The 23,553-nt window shown below is 38.4% G+C and overlaps 1 pseudogene; it reads right to left on the bottom strand.

Moving 5' to 3' along the window:
* Positions 1-18,350, bottom strand: part of LOC115291185 — a 30,393-nt pseudogene extending 12,043 nt beyond the window's left edge.
* Between the last annotated feature and the right edge of the window lie 5,203 nt (positions 18,351-23,553).

Below are 23,553 nucleotides of genomic sequence, written 5' to 3'. Positions count from 1 at the left end.
CACATCCTTCAGTGCCCTGACCTATACCATGGTCCATTCTTCACTCCATCACCCACCTTTGCATATGCAAGTCTGTGGCACCTAGAACTGAACCTGATTCTTACTGTGATCTGGCTTCAGCAGCGTGAAATGAGACTATCTATGAGTCAGATCTGGGACAAGGGATGGCCATTAGACCTAGAAAGGCAAGAACTTGAGCTAAACAAAGTAGCAGGTAACCTACAGCAGTAGGATTGGTCACCATTATTCACAACCCTCTTGGCTATGGCCCTCCTTACTGGACACTACAGTTTATCTTTGGTGTTTTTGAAACATCTGTGCCAGGTTAGAGATGGTGCTCAGTAATTTTTGTGAATGTAAAGTTAATTTTAACTTTTTCTCTAACAAATATATCCAAAAAGAGAGAGGGTTGGAGACAGGGGAACATGTCAAAGGAAGAAATAGACTTCTTGTCCCCAAACCAGAGTTGTTAATTAGCAGTTTTGCCCAAATGAAGTATTGGACTTATACATGACTTTAAACCTAAGAAGGGGCGCCTGTTTTGCTCAGTTAAGCATCCTGCTTTGGCTCAGGTCATGACTCACAGTTTGTAGGTTCAATCCTCAAGCTGGGCTCTCTGCTGACAGCTCAGACACTGGAGCCTGCTGCAGATTCTGTGTTTCCCTCTCTGCCCCTACCCTGCTCATGCTCTGTCTCTCTCAGACTCTCAAAAATAAAGAAATAAATGTTTAAAAGCTTTAAAATAAACATAAGTGGGGTGCCTGGGTGGCTCAGGTGGTTGATCATACAACTCTTGATTTTGGATCGGGTCATGATCCCACAGTCATGGGATTGAGCCCTGTGTTAGGCTCCATGCTGAGCATAAAACCTGCTTGGGATTCTTTCTCCCTCCCTCCTTGCTTGCTTACTCTCTCTAAAAAAAAAAGAAAAGAAAAAAGAATAAACCTAAGCAAAATTTCTAAAAGTCCAGCCTTATTGGCATTTTCTGGTAATGATGATAGAGAAGACACAATAAGTACTGCCTGGTATAATTTTGTTCAAAGCTAGGGAAATTATCTCTGGTTCTCACAATGTTTCTGAGAAGGAAGAAGCATGGCTGAACATATTACTGTATTCAACTAAATAATCCTTGGTACCATGTCTCATAATTGGTTTTTGAGATTCTCTTTTCTAAATATTAGAAACCAATAACCATTGATATTAGAATGAGTAGACTAAATTCTAGGTTTTTTTTTTAATTTTTAAATGCTTATTTCTGAGAGCAAGAGGAGGAGACTACACATATATGCAAGTGCAGAGAGAGTCAGAGGGGGTGACAAAGAATCCCAAGAGGGCTCTGTACTGACAGCAGAGAACCTGATGCTGGGTTTGAACTCATGAAGTGTGGGATCATGACCTGAGCTGAAGTTGAATGGTTAAATGACTGAGCCAAACAGGCACCCCTCTAGTTTTTGTTTTTTACTTTTATTTATTTTGGAAGAGAGAGAGAGAGAGCAAGCATGAGCGAGCATGAGGAGGGGAGGAGAGAGAATCCCAAGCAGGCTCTGCAACTGCTTACAGGGCTCAATCTCACACCCTAGGGATCATGACCTGAGCCACCCAGGTGCCTCTAGATTCTAGTTTTAATGAGAGGTATCTATTTTTATATCCCAGATAACTCAATTTTTAAACATTTATTTTGAAACGTTTCCCCATTTTAGACAAATTGGATATATACCCTCCTGGGCAACTTAAAAAAAGGGGGGGGAGGGCATTTTTAGCAGTCATCCCAGAAGTGATCTGCAGACACAGATGATCGGATTAGCTCACTGCTATCAAAAAAAGCAGCTAAATACTATGCCAAAATGAAAATTGTTGTTTTTGTGAGAACTTTGCTATTGCTTAGATGGACATTTAAGTAACACACATGCAGCTATTTATAGGATTTTTTTAAATGGTTGTTGCTGTTTTAAAAAGAACACCTAATATAGATCTATCAGGAACCCCCACCTGGTCAGTGAAATAAACAAATCGCTAACCTCTGTGTCTAAGGAAATTTATCCTGGGCTCACCCTAGACTGAAAGACTATATGTAAAAGTTAGGCAGGACACCAGTGAGCGTCTTTTCACTGTGCTCCAGTCAGAAGGAGGGTTTCTGCAACTTTATAAAATATCGATTTGGGTTTAGTTCAGTAGAGTGACTATGCATTGTGGTTCTCTTTGATTGTTTTTTAAAAGACTAGTTTATTAAATCTTATTGTGGTCTTAAATATTGTTTCTCTTCCAAGCAAAACATTCTGTGATAAGGCATCATCAAATTGATAATGAAAGTCAGTGGGAAATATGATGAAATTTTAAAACTAGCACTATGGCCAACTCTAAGCTTTCATCTGGTCTGGCTGCCTTTTCTGAGAGAAGGGAAGAGATTGAGGTAGAAGTGGGTGATTACTGTATCATAAGGTCAATGATAGTATTCAATTTAGTTGTCAGACTTTTTGAATCCAGCAGTAAAGAATTTTGAATTGTCCACTCAGTTACTCCTGCCAGAAACAAACAGCACAAAGAATGATGGGCAGAGATACTGCTTTTGATGAGACTGAAGGCTCTTTAAGTACGTTTATTAAACTCAGATGCCAAACAGTGGCCACCGTCACATGATAAACATAAACTTGACATGGAAAAGACACAGCTTTAGAAACAGAAGGCCTGGAGTCTAGTCCTGACCACTTCATTCTTAGGAATTTGGGACAGTTCATTTAATCTGAGTCTTGGTTACCTGCAGAAGGCAGAGTGCTGACACTAATCATCTTCTAGGAGTGTCTTTCTCTATTAGCAGAATTCTTGGGAAAGTAGCTGTCTTAGTTTCAGGAAATACCATGATAAGCCCCTAGGGCGTAAGGGCTGGCTAGGGCTCAGGCAACCAAAGAGGGCCAGAAGGCTGCATTTACAGAAGCAGGAAATTAATTTTTCTTGCAGGTCGGGGTGAGGAGAAGGTGTTCCCTACAGGTTGGGGGAGTGAGGAGAGGGGAAGAGTTGGCTTTTGTGGGAATAAGGGCCCTGCATGCAGTAAAAGCTAAGGAGAAACCAGTAGGGAATGATCAAAAAGATGTTTATGAACCAGACAGCCTGAAATGTAATTTTAAGTACTTTGTGGAATAGTGGGCAGTGTGACCCTTCCCCCAACCACCCGCTGCCCAACATCTTCATAGACTTAAACACACTAATGTTCTGTGTGAGTGGCAGCTTGCTGAAAGAGGAGCTGGGAACCATATGGACATGTTGGAGAACAGAGATGGTCTCAGAAGAGCCAGAGCTGGAAGGCAGAGGTGCTCTCCAAGATACATGCCTTTGTGAATCAGTGGAAGCCTTGGTGGGGCTGGGTCTTTGGATGGGCACAGCGGGGCTCTGGCCCACCTGACCTAGATGTGAGCAGAGCCCAGTGAACATTTGGGTTGCCCTGATGATGGGGAATCTGCAGGCTGTGCTCTGAATACCAGTACCCACTTCATCTTCAGTGGTTTCCCTCTCTCACATCAGTGTGAATTCCTCAAATCACCTCTGAGCACCATTAGTTTGATTAGAGTACAAGTCATTTTCTTCTCCTTACATCATCTCTCCCTTCATTCAGCATGTTTCTGAGGCCCCTCTGTATTGTCCTGAAGTTATTTTCTAGCTGGACCTCATTTTGTTGTGTTTCTTTTCTTCTTTTTCTTAGAAGTGTATTGACATAGGTTCTGGTTCATTTCCTACTCCTCTCTTCCATTTGTCATTCAGATTTTTATATCCACAGATTTTATTGCTTCCAATTTCAGTTGTTAAAAGAAATTTATATTTAAATGTGCCACATTTGATTCTGTTCTGTGACAGTTTCACATTCTCACCCTAAGTGAAAATAATCCCTTTGGAGTTCCATCTTAAAGCACTAACACTATGTAAAGATTATGCTAGTGTGAAGAGTGAATTGGTATAACCTTTTTGTTAAGCAGTTTGGCAAAATAGTGCTTAACAAGAGCCTTCAAAATGTTTATATCCTTTGGTTCAGTGATCACACTTCTAGGAATCTTTCCACTGGAAATAATTAGAAATATGGTCAAAGATTTATGTATAATATGTGTATTGCAACATGATTTACTTGAGATAGGGACAGATTGGAAGCAACCCAAATGCCCAGCAAAAGGAAAATAAATTTACATCCATATGATAAAAATTATGCAGCAGTTAAAAACTATGTTTTTCCCTAAACCTGGCAGGCAGTTTAAAGTATTTGGATAACCACTCAGTATCCAGGATTTCCAGGATGGAAAAGAGTGGGTTGGGTCCTTTTAGGAATTTAACTTCCTCTACTGACTGAAAATCAGACCATCCTAAAGGTAGGAATGGGAAACTGAAGCCCAGTTCCAGGAGTTTAGACTTTGCAAGTCTGGGGGCCTTCAGAGTCCATATTTTTATAGAGGTTTTCATATGATACTATTATGAATACAGCCTGAAACACATCCCCACCCTCACAACTAGGATCTTAACACTAATAAGAATTGGGGAGGGGAGCAAAAAAGAAATTGTTCTTCCCAAACATTTTTACTATCTGGGGAAATGCTGTTTTGAAATTAAAAATTTTTTAAATATATTGTATTATTACATATTTGTGGGGGAAATTAATATATGTATAGAAAAAAATAACATTCCAAAATATTTATAGGGTTTAAATTAATAGGGTTATGGATGGCTCTTGAGGAACCGTGGTTCAGAGAAGTGAGGGTATTTGCCCCAAGTTCTCATAGGTAGCAAAATGCTAGAGTAAAGATTCAAACCCAAGTCTACTTGACTATAAAGTCCATGCTCTAACAGCTGCTGAATTAAAAAAAAAAAAAAACGTGTAAAGGGGCACCTGGATGGTTCAGTCAGTTAAGCGTCCAACTTTTAATTTCCGTTCAGGTCATGATCTCATGGTTTGTGGGATCGAGCCCCATGTCCAGCTCAGCACTGACATTGTGGAGTCTGCTTGGGGTTCTCTTTCCCTCTTTCTCTGCCTCCCCTCTCTCTCGAAAGAAAGAAACTTAAAAAAAAAAATCCAGAAACCATGTGGAAGGAGTGCCTGGATAGCTCAGTCAGTTAAGCATCTGACTCTTGATCTTGGCTCAGGTAGTGATCTCACAGTTGGTGAGATTGAGCTCTGCATGGGCTCTGTGCCAAATGCATGGAGTCTGATTGAGATTCTCTATCTCCCTCTCTCTCAAAATAAATAAATAAACATGTTTAAAATGTGGAAAATAAATACAAATGTGATACCATAAGTGTGGTAGATTGAATTATTGACCCTAATTATTCACTGCCCTGTAGGAGTATTTTGCATTCACATGCTTATTGTGGCATCATGATGAATAGAATGGATTCTGTATAGTTTGATACAAGATTTGACCATGTGACTTGCTTGGGCAAGTGGGTTAATGATGAAGTAATGAAAAGGCTTAAAATGGACTAGCACATTCAAAGCTTTCTTCTTGTACTCCCACCTTTTGCCATGAGAACAATCAGGCAACCTCTGGTCGAAAGGGAGTGAGAAATATATGGAGCAAACATAGAGCCAGGCTGCAGCATAAAGTTTAAGTCCCAGCTAGTCTGAGATACATCGTTTTTTTAAATATGTATATTTTTTACTGCTTATTTATATTTGAGAGAGCAGGGAAGGGGCAGAGCAAGAGGGAGACAGGATTCAAAGTGGGCTCTGTGGGGACGGCAGAGAACCCGATGCAGGGCTCAAACTGACGAACCATGAAATCATGGCCTGAAATGAAATTGGATGCTTAACTGAGCCACCTAGGTGCCCTTGAAGATACATAATAAAAAATAAATGATTATAGTTTTAAGTCAACTGAGTTATATATTATTATATTTTATATAGAATTATTATGGCAGATATGAATCATAAAGATGTTTGTATTAAGTAATAAAACTGAATCTCTGGATATGTCAATACAAGTCCAAACTTAGTTATACAAATGTAGGGTCTACATTTTTTACCATCTGGGTAAGGGATAGCGAGCCCTTTTTAAAAAATTTTTAGTGTTTTTAATTTATTTTTGAGAGACAGAGAGACACAGCGTGAGCAGGGGAGGGGCAGAGAGAGAAGGAGACACAGAATCTGAAGCAGTCTCCAGGCTCTGAGTTAGCTGTCAGCACAGAGCCCGACATGGGGCTCAAACCCATAAACCATGAGATTGTGACCTGAGCTAAAGCCAGTCGCTTAACCAACTGAGCCACCCAGGAGCACCACAAGGCCTTTTATTTAATGCAGACTGCCTCGTTACTTGGGATGAGAGCTACTCTCTCCCAAGAGAGAGAGAAATGCATGTGATGAGAAAAGGAGCACAGACCCCAAATCTCTCAAGTTCTAGGGTTGGGAAAGCCAGTTTTTGTGGGCCAGGCCCAGAGTAAGCATAAACAATAAGAAACAGAGAATAAATAGGCTGGTCTCCAGAGTTCAATAGGAAGTCCTTTTCTTTTAGGTCATGGAAATGCATTCTGCCCATCATGAGGCCACAGCAAGGATATGAATCTAAAGGATAGAAGGTTCTAGGTTCAATACCCTTTGAGGGTGGAGTTGGAAAATCCTGAAACCAGGTCACTGTGGGCATCATATGTGAGTTTTGGAGAACTGTGATTCAGTCTGTGTACTATACCCTTTAAGTCTAACCATTGGTCCCACAATTATGGTCCCATTCACATTTTAAAGAAAATTTCAGTCAATAAAATAAGAAATAAATCTAAGTGAGTTTCCCTAAATATTTATTACTCAGTAAGAAATGTCTAGGGGTACCTGGGTTGCTCAGTCAGTTAGGCATCTAACTTCAGCTCAGGTCATGATCTCGTGGTTTGTGGGTTTGAGCTCTGTGTCAGGCTCTGTGCTGACAGCTCAGAGCCTGGGGCCTGCTTTGGATTTTGTGTGTCCCTCTCTCTCTGTCCCTCCCCATTTGTGCTGTCTCTCTCTGTCTTTCAAATATAAAATGTAGAAAAAGAGAGTCTATGGGCAAGCAAATTATAAAACATAAGATTTTATACCTTTTTTCCCCTGCAAGTCCCACTCCTGAAAATTTATCCTTTTTTTAAAATTTTTAATTTTTTTTTTTGAGAGAGAGAGAGACCGTGAGCAGGGGAATACATTTGAAGGCACTCCTGAAGTTACATTTGAAGGTACAGGAAAATGTGACCCATTCTCAAGAGAAAAGATAATCAACAGAGACCAATGGTGACCAAATGCTGACAAAAGCAAATAAGGATTTAAAAGTTACTATAACAACAGCAGAAACAAAAAGTTGTTATAACCATGTTCAAAGGAGTAAAGCAAAATATGCTCCTGATGAAGGAAAACATAAGGAGATGTAGGCAAACTATTAAAAAAAAAAGTACTAAGTGGAAATTATAAAACTGAAGCATACAAAATCTGAAATGAAATAGTAATTGGATGGACTTATCAGCAAATTTTGGATGACAGAAGGAAGATCTAGTGAAGTTGAAATGATAAAATCTGAAGAACAAAGAAAAAAGGTAGAAAAAGGAAGAAGAAAGCCTGCAGACTTGTGGGACAATATAAAATCCAGGATATGTGTTATCAAAGGAAAGGCTGAGTGAGGTTAAAAAAAAAAACCTTAGTAAATAATAGATAAAATTTGCCTGTATTTGGTAAAAGGTAGACATTTGCAAATTAAAGTCAGTGAAATCCAGGCAGGGGAAATATAAAGAAACCTTACTTACAAACACTATAGTCAAATTGCTGAAAAACAATAAAGGGAAAATCATGAAAACATTACATGGAGAGGAACAATGCTTCTGGGTAGCTGCTGACTTTTAGTGAAAACTTGGAGATGGTTAAACTTTTTTTTGTACCTTTTAACTGCTGTCACCCTTTTGCCCACCCTCCACCCTCTGCCTTTGGTAACCACCAATCTTCTTTGTATCTGTGAGCTTGCAGGGGGTTTTTGTTTTTAATTCCACAAAAAAGTGACACCCTGCAGTATTTCTCTTTCTCTGACTCATTTCACTTAGCATAATGCTTTTAAGGTGTATCCACGTTATTGCTAATGGCAAGGTTTCCTTCTTTTTTATACACATGTATATACAGATGTGTGTACACACACACACACACACACACACACACACATATCACATTTCATTATCCATCAATGGACATTTAGGCTGCTTCCATATTTTGGCTATTGCAAATAATGCTGCAGTGAGCATAGGAGTGTAGATACATTTTGAGATAGTGTTTTCATTTACTTTCCATAAAAACACAGGAGTGGAATTCCTAGATCATATGGTAGGTCTATTTTTAATTTTTTGAAGAGCCTCCATATTGCGTTCCATAATATGTGCACCAATTTACAGCCCCACCAATAGTACTCAAGGGTTACCTTTTCTCCATATCCTTGCCAAAACTTATGTCTCTTTTTTTTTGTTAATAGTCATTATAAGAAATGTGATATATCTCATTGTGGTTTTGATTTACATTTCCCTTATGATTAGTGATATTGAGCACTGTTTCATGTACCTCTTAGCCATTTAATATGCCTTCTTTGGAAAAATGTCTATTCAGTTTCTCTGTTTTTCCCCCACCATAGTAAGTGTGCTCTTTAATCCCTAGCACATATTTCAGCCATTCCACCACCCATCTCCTATCTAGTAACTCTCAGTTTGTTCTCTACAGTTAAGAGTCTCTTTCTTGGTTTGTCTCTGTTTTTTTTTTTTTTTTACTTTTGCTCATTTGTTTTATTAAATTCCACTTATGAGTTAAATCATATGATATTTGTCTTTCTCTGACTTATTGCACTTAGAATTATACCATCTAGTTCTATCCATGTTGTCACAAATGGCAAGATTTCATTCTTTTTATGACTGAATAATATTCCAGCGTATGTGTTTCTCTGTCTCTCTTTCCCCTCCCCTCATCCTATCTCTCCCTCCCACCCTCCCTCTCTCTCTCTCTCTCTCTCTCTCTATATATATATATATATATATATATATGTGTGTGTGTGTGTGTGTGTGTGTGTGTGTGTCTCACATCTTTATCCATTTATCTATTGATAGACACTTGGGCTGCTCTTATAGTTTGGCTATTACAAATAATGCTGCAGTAAACATAGGGGTGCATATATCCCTTTGAATTAGTGGTTTTTTTGGGGGGGGTAAATATCCATCCAGTCGTTGAATTACTGGAACAAAGGGCACTTCTATTTTTAATTATCTGAGGAATTACCATACCCTTTTCTGTAGTGACTGCATGAGTTTGCATTCCCAACAGTGCAAGGTGATTCCTTTTTCTCCATATCCTCACCGTTTGTTTCTTGTGTTTTTTATTTCAGCCATTTTGACAAGTGTGAGGTGATATCAAATGATATCAAATCTCACTTCACTTGCTTTTCCTTGATGATGAGTGATGTTGAGCATCTTTTCATGTGTCTATTGACTATCCATCTTCTTTGGAGAAATCTCTTCATGTCTTCACCCATTTTTAAATTGGATTATTTGATTTTTTAGGTGTTGAGTTTAATCAGTTCTTTATGTATTTTGGATACTAACCCTTTACTGTATATGTCATTTGCAAATATCTTCTCCCATTCAGTAGGTTACCTTTCATTTTGTTGATTTCTTCATTGTGCAGAAACTTTATTTTGATGTAGTCCCAATAGGTTTATTTTTGCCTTTATTTCCCTTGCCTCAGGAGACATATTTTAAAAAAATATTGCTACAGCCAATGTCAAAGAAGTTATTGGTTGTGCTCTCTTGAAGGATTTTTATGGTTTCAGGTCTCACATTTAGGTCTTTAATCTATTTGGGGTTTATTTTTGTGTATGGTGAAAGGAAGTGGTTCAGTTTCATTCTTTTGCAGGTAGCTAGCTGTCCAGTTTTCTCAACTCCATTTGTTGAAGAGACTGTCTTTTTGCCATTATATATTCACTTTTCCTTTGTTGAAGACTAATTGACCATATAATTATGGGTTTATTTCTGGGCTTTCTATTCTATTCCATTGATCTATGTGTGTATTTTTGTGCTAGTACCATACTGTTTTACATACTACTGCTTTGTAATATGACTTGAAATCTGAAATTGTGGTACCTCTGGTTTTGTTTTTCTATTTCAAGATTGCTTTGGCTATTCAAGGTCCTTTGTGGTTCCATACAAATTTTAGGATTGTTCTAGTTCTATGAATACAGAATTTGGTATTTTGATAGGGATGGCATTAAATCTGTAGATTGCTTTGGGTAGTACAGACTTTTAATTTTATTTTTTTAAGACTGTATTTTGATCTCTGTAGCCAACATGGGGCTTGAACTTAAAACTCTGAGATCAAGAGTTGCACACTCTACTGACTGAGCTAGCCAGGCACCCAGGATATTATAGACATTTTAACAATATTTGTTCTTCCAACATTGTTATCCTTTGCACTGTCTTGAATTTCTTTCATCAGTGTTTTATAGTTTTCAGGGTACAAGTCTTTCACCTCTTTGGTTAAGTTTATTCCTAGATATTTTATTGTTTTGGGTGCAATTATAAATGCGATTGTTTTCTTTGTTAATTTTTTAAATGTTTTTGTTATTGAGAGACAGAGACAGAGCATGAGCATGGGAGGGGCAGAGAGAGGGAGACACAGAATCTGAAGGGGGATCCAGGCTCTGAGCTGTCAGCACAGAGCCCAATGCAGGGCTCAAACCCACAAACTGTGAGATCATGACCTGAGCCAAAGTTGGACACTTAACCAACTGAGCCACCCAGGGGTCCCTGCTTTCTTAATTTCACTTTTTGCTGCTTCATTATTAGTATATAGGAATGCAACAGATTTCTGTATGTAAATTTTGTATCATGTGACCTAATGAATTCATTTATCAGTTCAAATAGTTTTTTGGTAGCGTAGTTAGGGTTTTCTATTTATGGTATCATGTCGTCTGCACACAGTGAGAGTTTCACTTCTTCTTTACCAATCTGGATGCCTTTTTACTTCTTTGTGTTGTCTAATTGCTGTGGCTAGGACTTCCAGTACTATGTTGTATAAAAGTGGTGAAACTGGAAATCTTTGTCTTGTTCTAGTCATTAGGGGATAAACTCTCGGTTTTTGATGATGTTGGCTGTGTGTTTTTCACATAATGACTTTATTATGTTGAGGTATGTTCCCTCTAAACCTACTTTGTTGAGTATTCTTATCATGAATGGATGTTGTACTTTGGTTGAATGCTTTTCTGCATCTGCTGAAATGATCATATGGCTTTTACCCTTTCTCTTATTGATGTGATGTATTACCTTGATTGTTTTGCGACTATTGAACCACTCTTAGATCCCAGGAATAAAGTCCCACTTGATTGTGGCAAATTATCTTTTTTTAGTATATGTGCTGCTGAAGCGAGCACAATTGTGGTAAATTATCTTTTTAACACATTGTTGAATTCAGGTTACTAATATTTTGTTGAGGATTTTTGCATCTACATTCATGACAGATCTTTGCCTGTAGTTCTTTCTTTTTTTTGGTAGTGTTTTAATCTGGTTTTAGTATCGGTAATACTGGCCTCATAGAATGAATTTGGAAACTTTCCTTCCTCCTCTTTGTTTTGTAATAGTTTGAGAAAAATCGATATTTTTTGTTGTGTTTTTTTTATTTTTTTAATGTTTTGTTTATTTTTGATACAGAGAGAGACAGAGTCTGAAAGAGAAGGAGACACAGAACCGGAAGCAGGCTCCAGGCTCTGAGCCAGCTGTGAGCACAAAGACTGACGCAGGGCTCGAACCCACGAACGTGAGATCTGACCTGAGCCAAAGTCGGAGGTCCAACCGACTGAGCTACCCAGGCGCCCCGAGAAAAATAGGTATTTTCTCTTCTTTAAATGTAGAATTTACTCATGTAGCTGTCTGGTCCTGGACCTTTGTTTGTTGGATTACTGATTGAATTTCATTGCTGATAATTAGTCTCTTCAAATTTTCTATTCCTTCCTGCCTTAGTTTTGGTATGTCCTAGGTTTCTAGAAATTTGTCCATCTCTTCTAAGTTGTCCAATTGTTGGCATGTAGATTTTCATAACATTCAGCTACAATTGTTTGTGTTTCTGAGGTATTGGTTGTTATTTCTCCTCTTTCATTAGTGATTTTGTTTGGGCCTCTGCCTGTTTTTTTAATTTAGTTTTGGAACTTTATACTCCTTTAATCAAGTACAGTTGATACACAATGTTGCATTAGTTTCAGGCATACAGCATAATGATTCAAGAAGTCTATACATTATACAGTACTCACCACAAGTGTAGCTATTATCTGTCACCATACAACACTATTGTAATATCATTGACTATATTACTTATGCTTTACCTTTTATACCCATGACTTATTCATTACATAATTGGAAGTCTATATATCCCACTCCCCTTCACCCATTTTGCCCATTCCCACACTCCCTTCCTCCTGGAAAACATCAGTTCTCTGTATTTATAGTTTTCTTCTGCTTTTTGTTTCTTTGTTTTGTTTTTTAGATTTCATGTGTAAGAGAAATCATGTGGTATTTGTCTTTCTGTGTCTGACTTGTTTCACTTGGTATAATCCCCTCTAGGTCTATCCATGTTATTGTAAATGGCAGGACTTCATTCTTTTTTATGGCTGAGTAATATTCCATTGTGTTTGTGTACCATGTTGTCTTTATCCATCCATCTATAGATGGGCACTTAGGCTGCTTCCATATCTTGGCTCTTGTAAGTAAAGCTGCAATGAATGTAGGAGTGAATATATCCTTTGTTTGTTGTTTACCTTGTTTTAAGAAGGGGGAAAGGGCAGAGGGGCAGAAAGAGATTAAATTCTTAAACAGGCTCCATGCCCAGCACAGAGCCTGATTGGAGCTCTGTCTCACAACTATGGGTGAGACCATGACGTGAGTCAAAATAAAAAGTCAGATGCTTAACAAACTGAGCCACTCAGATGTCCCCCTATTTTGAATTAGTGTTTTTCTTTTCTTTGGGTAAATACACAATCTTTAAATTACTGGATCATATGGCATTTCTATTTTTAATATTTTGAGGAATCTCCATATTATTTTGCATAGTAGCATCACCAATTTACATTCCCACAAGCAGTGCACAAGAGTTCCTTATTCTCCACATCCTCACTAACACTTGGTGTTTCTATTTTAGCCATTCTGATAGGTGTAAGGTGGTATCTCATTGTAGTTTTGATTTGCATTTCCCTCATAATCAGCAATGTGGAGCATCTTTTCATGTGTCTATTGACCATCTATAGTTCTTCTCTGAAGAAATCTCTATTTATGTCTTCTGCCCATTTTTAAATTGGATTACTACTATTGGGGGGGCTGCTGAGTTGTATAAGTTGTTTATGTATTTTGTATATTAGGCCCATATTAGCCCTTAACTGTTCAAAAGCTTTTGATTTGAGTATTGTCCCGGGGCATTTGGTTGGCTCAGTTGGTAGTGTGTGTGACTTTTGGGGTTTTAAGTTGGAGCTTTATTTTGGGCATAGAGCTTACCTAAAAAAAATTAAATAAAAAGCTTTAATTTTTTTTGATGCTGTCCCAGAGTTTAGTTTTGTTTTTATTTCTCTTGCCTGAGAAAACATATCTAGAAAAATGTTGCTAAAACCAATGTCAAAGAAATTACTACCTATTGTTTTCTTTTGGAAGTTTTATGGTTTCAGGCCTCGTATTTAGGTCTTAAATCCATTTTGAGTTTATTTTTGTGTATGGTGTAAGAAAGTGGTCCTGTTTCATTCCTTTGCATGTAGTCGACCAGTTTGCCAAGTGCCACATATTGAAGACTTCCTTTTTCATTCTTGTCTCCTTTGTCAAACACTAATTGATCATATAAACATGGGTTTATTTCTGTGCTCTGTTTTGTTCTTTTGTGTCTCTTTGTATGTCAGCGTTGTACTGTTTTGATTACTACAGCTTTGTAGTATATCTTGAAATTTGGGAATGTGATACCTCCAGCCTATTATTAACAATATTCTTCCAGTCCATGAGCATGGAATATCTTTCCATTTCTTTTTGTTGTTTTCAGTTTCTTTCATCAGTATCTTAGAGTTTTCAGAGTTTTCACCTCCTTAGTTAAGTTTATTCCTACAGATTTTGTTCTTTTCAGTACAACTTTCTTTTAACGTATTTTGTTTATTTTTGAGAGACAGAGAGAGACACTGCGAGCAGGGGAGGATCAGAGAGCGAGGGAGACACAGAATCTTAAGACTGGCTCCAGGCTCTGAGCTAGCTGTCAGCCATCAAGCCCGACAGGGGGCTTGAACCCACGAATCGTGAGATCATGACCTGAGCCAAAGCTGGATGCTTAACCGACTGAGCCACCCAGGCATCCCTCTTTTCAGTACAATTTTAAGCAAGATTGTTTTTTTTTTAATTTATCTTTCTGCTACTTCATTATTAGTGTATATAAATGCAACTGATTTCTTGGTATTTTGTATCTTGCAACTTTACTGAATTCATTTATTAGTTCTAATAGGTTTTGGTTTTTTGGTGTAGTCTAAGGGTTTTTTACGTATAACATCACGTCATTTGCAAATAGAGATAGATTTACTTTTTCCTTACCAATTTGGATGCATTTTATTTCCTTTTCTTGTTTGATTGCTGTGGCTAGGACTTTTAGTACTATATTAAATAAAAGTTAGGAAAATCAATACCTTTATCTTGTTCCTGATCTTAGAGGAAAAGCTCTCAGTTTTTCACCACTGAGTATGATATTAGTTGTGGCCTTTTTATGTTGAGATATGTTCCATCTAAACCCACTTTGTTGAGAGTTTTTATCATATGCAGATGTTGAATTGTGTCCAGTGTTTTTCTTCATTTATTGAGATGATCATATGATTTTTATCTTTCATTTTATATTTTCATTTCATGTGATATATCACATTCATTGATTTGTAAACATTGAACCATCCTTGCATTCCCAGAATAAATCCTACTTGATCATGGTGAATGATCCTTTTCATGTATTGTTGAATGTGGTTTGCTCATATTTTGTTGAGGAGTTTTACATCTATATTCATAGGGATATTGGCCTGTAGTATCCTTTTATTGTAGTGTTTTTGTCTGGTTTTGGTATTGGGGTAATTCTAGCCTCATAGAATATATTTTGGGTGCTCCCTTTCATCTATTGTTTTGGAATCCTTTGAGGAGAATAGATATTAAGCTTTTCTTTAAGTGTTTGGTAAAATTCATTTGTGAATCCATCTGGTCCTGGATTTTTATTTGTTGGGAGTATTTTTATTAATGATTCAATTCCATTACTAGTAATTGGTCTGTTCAGATTTTCTGTTTCTTTTTTTTTAATAGTTTATTGTCAAATTGGTTTCCATACAACACCCAGTGTTCTTCCCCACAAGTGCCCTCCTCCATCACCACCACCTCTTTCCCCCTTCCCCTTCAATCCTCAGTTCATTTTCAGTATTCAATAGTCTCTCAAGTTTTGCATCCTCCTCTCTCCCCAACTCTCTTTCCTTCTTCCCCTCCCCCTGGTCCTCCATTAGGTTTCTCCTGTTCTCCTTTTAGACCTATGAGTGCCAACATATGGTATCTGTCCTTCTCTGGCTGACTTATTTCGCTTAGCATGACACCCTCAAGGTCCATCCACTTTCCTACAAATGGCCTGATTTCATTCTTTCTCATTGCAATGTAATATTCCATTGTATATATATACCACATCTTCTTGATCCACTCATCAGGTGTTGGACATTTAGGCTCCTTCCATGTTTTGGCTATTGTTGACAATGCTGCTATGAACATTGGGGTACATGTGCTCCTATGCATCAGCACTTCTGTATCCCTTGGGTAAATCCCTAGCGGTGCTATTGCTGGGTCATAAGGGAGTTCTATGGATAGTTTTTTGAGGAACCTCCACACTGTTTTCCAGAGCAGCTGCACCAGTTTATATTCCCACCATTTGTATTTCTTTTTGATTCAGTTTTAGAAGAATTGTTTCTCGGAATTTTCCATTTTTTTTCTAGGTTGTCCAATTTTTTGGCATATAATTTTTTGTAGTGGTCTCTTATAGTCATTTGTCCTTATTTTTCTATTTTCTTTCGCTGTGAGATTGGAGTGTTTATCTGAGATTTTTCTTGTTTCTTGGAGTAGGCCTGTATCACTATAAATTTCCATCTTACAACCATTTTCACAGTGTTCTAAAAATTTTGGACCACTATGTTTTCATTTTCATTTGTCTCCATGTATTTTTTTAAATTTCCTCTCTGATTTAATTGACCTATTAATTGTTTAGTAGCATGTTGTTTAACCATCACATGTTTATGTTTCTTACATTTTTTTCCTATGATTGATTTCTAGTTTCATACCATTGTGGTTGGGAAAGATGCATGATATAATTTCAGTCTTCTTAAATTTATTAAGACTTGTTTTGTGGCCTAATGTGATCTATCCTTGAGAATGTTTTATGTGCACTTGAAAAGAATGTGCATTCTGTTCATTTGGATGGAATGTTCTGTGTATATCTGTCCACCTGTCCATCTGGTCTGATGTGTTGTTCGGAGACAATATCTCCTTATTCTTTGCCTGGCTCACCTATTCATTGATGTAGGTGGGATGTTAAACTTCTCCATTATTATTGTATTACCATCAATTTCTCCCTTTATGTCTATTAATATTTGCTGTATGTATTTAGGTGTTCCCCTTCTGGGTGCATAGATATTTAGAATTGTTGTATCCTCTTGTTGGGTTAATCCCCTTATCATTACAGAATGACATTTTTTGTCTCTTGATACAGTCTTTGTTTTAAAGTCTGTTTTGTCAGACATAAGTATTGCTACCCTCACTCTTTTTTTGCTTCCGTTTACGTGGAGTATTTTTTTCTATTCTTCACTTTCAGTCTATGTGTGTCTTTACATCTGAAGTGAGTCTCTCTCTCTTATTTTAAATCATGTTTTCCTTTTAATTGAGTACTTAATTCACACTGTTTCTTCTTTTGGCTGCTATTTTGCTAACAGTTAGGTCCCCACCTCTCAAGAACTTTGCATCTGAGCAGGCTGACACAGAGCCACTGTGAACACAGGCCCCAAACTAGGGCTTTTGGAATAACAACAACAAACAAAAACAGTCTTTATTTTTACTTAGAAAGAGATTGTGAATCAGAGGGTCCAAAGCTCCAGCTTCCAAACACAGAAAACCTGGAGCTCAAGGTAAAAATGGAAACCAAAATGCATCAGAAATGAAATATAGTACCTCCTCATATATTCAAGGTCAAGGTGGTTCTTGAGAAATAAGTATTTGATCATTTGGCCTCTTGTATTGGAAATGGCCCAACTCCAGTATTTAAAAAAATTTTTTTAATTTTTAAAACATTTTTATTTATTATTGAGAAACAGAAAGAGACACAGCATAAGCATGGGAGGGGCAGAGAAGGGAGGAGATACAGAATATGAAGCAGGCTCCAGGCTCTGCGCTGTCAACACAGAGCCTGATGCAGGCTCAAACCCACAAACTGCGAGATCATGACCTGAGCTGAAGTTGGATGCTTAACAGACTGAGCCATCCAGGCACCCCACTCCAGCATTTTTAAAGGAAGATGTTCTTGTTTCTATTTCATTTCCTAAAGGAGTATGAAATCTAATATAATCAATCAGAATAAATCAGCTAACTTGCAAGATACTCTCAGGTAATGATTTTTGGTTGCTGAGCATAGTTAGCACATTATTTCAAAGTGGCAAAATTCAGGATAATCTGAGAAGAGAATTCAAAAGTGATAGCTACATTTGCTGATAGGTTTATGTGAGACACACATACATTTTTTTCTAGTGTATATGCCAAAGGACCAAGACCCCTGATCATCGTAAGTTATTTTGTACATTATAATGCACAAAACAACAGATGAATAGACAGTTTCTCAGAGATTCACCAAAAGGCATTTTGTAAAAGATTCATATCACTCTGAAGCAAGACTGGAGCCCAGTGCCTTATGGCCTTTATTAGTTGACCCCTCTGCTTCTTTGGTTGCAGTGGCCTCAGTGGGAGCTGTCTCTTCTAAACGTTCTGCTGACCTCTCCTCTTTCTCTTCCACCTCCTCCTCATCCTCCTGGGAATAGAGGTCAGGGTATTTCTGCATGCATTCCTGCATAATCTGGAACTTGTCTACCCAGTCTGACCCCTTGACATCCTCTGTGCTCTGGTAGAAGCAGGAAAAGGCTGACTTGAACAGTTTCCTGTGGCACCACTGGCCACTCCACCAAGACACAGGCAGTTGCAGGTATTGTTTCCATTTCGCAGGATCAATCCATGCTCCTCATATGGATTATTGGGGTCACCAGTTTTGCTTTGCTTGGAGTTTCTTGGTCTTCTTTGGTCACAAATATGATTAGATCCTTCCCTCCCTGCCAGCAGTCGGCCATGATTGCAGCCCTGGCACTCAGACCTCCCGGTGATAGTGGTGGAGGTGGCACAGGCAGTGGTGGGCTAACAGCTATGACCTCTGAAGTGAGTCTCTTGTAGGCAGCATGTAGATTGGTTTTTTTAATCGATTTTTTAAAAATTCATTCCACCCCCCCCCCATGCCTTTTGATTAGAGCATTTAAACCATTACATTTAAAGTGATTGTTGATAGGTATGTATTTATTGACATTTTGTTAATTATTTTCTGGTTGTTTTGTAATTCTTTGTTCCTTTCTTCTCTTATTCTCTCTTTTTATGATTGATGGCTTTCTGTAGTATTAAGCTTGCCTTTCTTACTCCTTATCTTTTGTGTATCTAGTGTAGGTTTTGGGCTTGTGGTTGCCATAGCACTCTATATTAAGTTGGCAATCACTTAAGTTTTAACACATTCTAAAAGAACTGCTTTTTACTCCTCTGTCCACCGCATCTTATTTATATGTTATCATATTTTATATCTTTTTGTTCACAATTTCTTCATTTCTAATTATGGCCTTTTCTTTTCCACTGAAAGAATTCTTCTTGTAGGGCTGGTTTCATGATGATGAGCTCCTTTAAATTTGTCTGGAAAAATCTTTATCTCTCCTTAAATTCTGAATGATAACTTTATCAAGTAGAATATTCTTGGTTGTAGTTTTTTTTTTCTTTCAGCAATTTGAATATATCATGCCACTCCCTTCCAGCTTGCAGTTTCTGCTGAAAAATTAGCTGATAGCCTTATGGAGTTTCCCTTGTATGTAACTTCTTCTCTTTTGCTGTCTTTAAAATTCTCTTTATCCTAGCTCTCAGCATGGATCCACCACGCCTGTAAAGTCTGTGAGCTTGAGTTTAGGCCCCGGCGAGCCTAAAGCCCTTTGCTTTTGCAATGGTGAAAAAAAAAATTCTCTTTATCCTTAACCTTTGATATTTTCATTATTATGTGTTATGATGTTAACATCTTTGGGTCTATTTTGTTTTCAACTCTCTTTGCTTCCTGTACAAGGATTACTATTTCCTTCCTCAGATTAGGGAATTTATCAACTATTCTTTCTTCAAATGAGTTTTCTGCCACTCTCTCTCTTCTCCTTTTGAGACCCCTACAATGAAAACATTTGTTCATTTGATGTTGTCTAACATATTCCTTAACCTATCCTAATTTTTTTTTAATTTTTATGGTTTTTATTTATTTTTGAGAGAGAGAGTGTGAGCAGGGGAGAGTCAGAGAGAGAGGGAGACACAGAATCCGAAGCAGGCTCCTGCTCTGAGCTGTCAGCACAGAGCCTGACGTGGGGCTCGAACCCATGAATTGTGAGATCATGACCTGAGCCGAAGCTGGACCCTTAACTGACTTTTTAAAGTTATTTCTTCCTTTTATTGTTCAGTGTGGATGATTTCCATTACCCTGTCTTTCAGATCTCTGGTCCATTCTTCTGTATCTGCTAATATACTATAGATTCCTTCTAGTGGGTTTTTCATTTCAGAGATTATATTTTCCAACTCTGATAGGTTCTTTTTTATGTTTTCTTTCTTTGTTGAAGTTTTTACTGAGTTCTTCCATTCTTCTCTCTAGTCCAGTGAGTATCTTTATGATTATTACTTTAAACTCTTTTTTCAGGCATATTACTTTCCTCTGTTTTATTTAGTTCTTTTTTTAAGGTTTTGTCTTGCTCTTTTGTTTGGAGCATATTCCTCTATCTCATTTTGCTTGATTTTCTGTTTCTGTGAATTAGGCAGAATAGCTCCTTTTCGTAAATTTGAAGGAAAGTATCTAATTTTGCTTGATTTTCTTATGTTTGTTTTTATGAATTAGACAGAAGAGTTACTTTTCCAAAACTTGAAGGAATAGCTCCTTCTCCTAAACTTGAAGTGTGGTTATCTCTTATGTAGACTGTGTATGCCTGGTGATTTGGGTTGTCTGTCTGGAGCTGGGAGTCTTTGGGTGCTCCATGCTGGGGCTGCCCTGGTGGGAAGGCCAGACTTGATGTGGATATAGACTGGGACAGTCCCAGGGCTCTCTGTGCAGAGAGTACCTCAGCAGGACTGCTGAAGCTGACGTGGTGCAAGCCAGGGGGTCCCTTGGCTCTTTGTGTGTGTGATGTGCCTTGGTGGGGTGGCTGAAGTCAAAGTGCGACATGGACCAGGGCGTTCCTGGGTACTCTATAGAGAGGGTTCTCTGGGAGCACAGCTGACGCTGAAGTAGATACAAGTGAGGGTGTCCCAGGGCTCTCTGCAGAAAGGGTGCCCTGGGGGGGTGGCTGGAGCCTAGGCAGGAATGAGCCAGGGTTTTCAGTGCACTCTGTGTCAGGGGTGCCCTAGCAAGTCATCTGAAGTCAAAGTGGTATGGATCTACAGTGTTCTGGGGTGCTTTGTGCCTGTGTCATTGTGTCATGATGGCTGTAGTGAAAGCTGACCAGAGGTGTTCCAGTGTGCCCTGTGCTGTGGAGGCTGGGGTTGGTTTTGGCCAGGGGCCCAGGGCTCACTGAGGCAATAGGTTGGCTGGAGTACCTGGACCCTGCTGCCATCTATACTATCAAAGTGGAGAAAGAACGTAAACTGTGGCAATAGCCATCCCTTCTGACCCTGAGAGAGTTCCAGCAGCTTTCCTATCACTTTGCAGGGTTCTAGGACTGGATCTTTTATATTCTAGTTGCTTTTGTCTCCCCCCATAGCTTTTTTTTTTCTGTGCCCAGGGCATCCAGGGCTGGTGTGAAATAGGGGCCCAGTGTGCACTGAGGCAGCAGGCATGCTATGGCACCTGCACAGTTCTCCCATCTGTGCTATCATGGTGGAGGGGGAGTTTAAACGGTGGCATTCACCAGCACCTCTGACCTGGGGAGAGTTCCAGCAACTTCATTGCTGTTTGGAAGGGTTCTAGGGCTGGTTCCTTTATATCCTAGTTGCCTTTTTTTTTTTTTTAATTTGAAGAAGAGAGTATGAGTAGGGGAAAGGGGTGGAAGGAGAGAGAGAGACAGAATGAATCACAAGCAGGCTTGACACTTAGCATCAGGTCCAATGTGTGGCTTGATCCCACAACATTGGGATCATGACCTGAGCTGTGACCTGAGCTGAAATCAAGAGTCAGACACTCAACATAGAATGAGCCACCCAGGCATCCTAGAAAAGTGGCAGTTTAAAAGGGCAGCTAGAGGGTGTCAGCCAGTTGAGCATCCAATTGGATTTCTGCTCAGGTCATGATCCCAGGGTCATGAGATCGAGCCCCATGTTGGAGTCTGCACTGAGTGGGGTGCATGCTTGAGATTCTCTCTCTCTCTCTCTCTCTCTCTCTCTCTTTTTCTCCATCCCTCCCTCTCTCTCTCCCTTCCTCTACCTTTTTCCCCCACTCATGCGTACACTCTCCAAAATAAAATTAAAAAATAAATAATAAACTGTATCTCTTCTTCCATGCCCCAGGAACAGGTAAACCTGCTCATGTTCTCTCTGTACTCTCCCTCCCCTCTGCAGTTTGTAGCATGTTGGGGTGCTAGGAGAGGTTCCCTTCCTTACCATGCCTTTATGACTTTTGCCTGTTCTCTGCATGTTCTCCATACCTTTTGTTGTGCAGTAGTTGTTATTAAGTTGTATGAGTTTTTAAATATATTTTGAAAATTAACAGTAGAACTCCCCTATGACCCAGCAGTAGCACTGCTAGGGATTTACCCAAGGGATACAGAAGTGCTGATGCATAGGGGCACGTGTACCCCAATGTTCATAGCGGCACTTTCAACAATAGCCAAATCATGGAAAAAGCCTAAATGTCCATCAACTGGGCTCCATAGCTCAGGGGTTAGAGCACTGGTCTTGTAAATGTCCATCAACTGATGAATGGATCAAGAAGTTGTGGTATATATCTACAATGGAATACTACATGGCAATGAGAAAGAATGAAATCTGGCTATGAATGGCAACGTGGATGGAACTTGAGGGTGTCATACTAAGTGAAATAAGTCAGGTAGAGAAGGACAGATACTATGTTTTCACTCACAAGTGTAACAGGAGAAACTTAACAGAGGACAATGGGGGAGGGGGAGGGAGACAAATCATGAGAGACTCTTGAATATTGAAAACAAACAGAGGGCTGAAGGGAGAAGGGAAAAGGGGAAGGGGGCTGATGAGCATGAAGGAAGGCACTTGTTGGGATGAGCACTGGTTTTATGGAAACCAACTTGACGATAAACCATAAAAAAATATATATACATATTTTTTTGAACATTGACCCCTTATCAAAGGTATGATTTGCAAATAGTTTCTCCTGTTCTGTAGGTTGTCTTTAATTTTGTTGATCTTTACAGAAGATTCAGTTTGATGTAGTCCCACCTATGTATTTGCTTTTCTGCAAATATTTGCTTTTGGTGTCAAATTGTAAAAATCATTGCCAAGACCATTGTTAAGGAGCTTACCCCATGTTTTCTTATAGTATTGTGTTTTCAGGTGTTATGTATAGTTAATCTATTTTAGTTGATTTTTGAATATGATGTAAGAGGGGTTCAGTTTCACTGCTTTGCATTTATCTGTCCAGTTTTTCCAATACCCTTTACTGAAGAGACTATCCTTTCTCCATTGTATATTCTTGGTGCCTTTGGATAAACTAATTGACCATATATACATAGATTTATTTCTAAGTCTCTTCTGTTTCACTGATATATGTGTCTGTTTTTATGCTAGTACCATACTGTTTTGATTACTACAGCGTTGTAATATAATTTGAAATCAGCAATGTGATGCTTCAAGTTTTGTTCTTTCTCAAGATTGCCATGGCTATTCTGGGTCTTTTGTTGTTCCCTATACACTTTAGGATTGTTTGTTCTATTTTTGTGAAAAGTAACATTGGAATTTTTATAGGGATTGCATTGAATCTGTAGATTGCTTTGGATACTATGTACATTTTGACAATATTCTTGTAATCCATGAGCATATAATATCTTTCCATTTATTTGTGTCTTCAGTTTCTTTCTTCAGTATCTTAATGTTTTCAATATGCTGAAATATGAATATATATTTTTTAGTCTTTCATCTCCTTCATTGTATTTATTTCTGGATCTTCTTTTTGATCCAACCGTAATTGAGATTTTTAAGAATTCTCTGATAGAAATGGAAAAGATTTTTGTATATTGATTTTATATTCTGTAACTTTGCTGAACCCCGTTATTCTAACAGTTTTTTGGTGGGATAGTTAGGGTTTTCTAGATA

The sequence above is a fragment of the Suricata suricatta genome, chromosome 5 (assembly GCF_006229205.1).
Source record: "Suricata suricatta isolate VVHF042 chromosome 5, meerkat_22Aug2017_6uvM2_HiC, whole genome shotgun sequence".
NCBI lineage: Eukaryota > Metazoa > Chordata > Mammalia > Carnivora > Herpestidae > Suricata > Suricata suricatta.
This window is presented reverse-complemented; position numbering and strand designations above follow the sequence as displayed.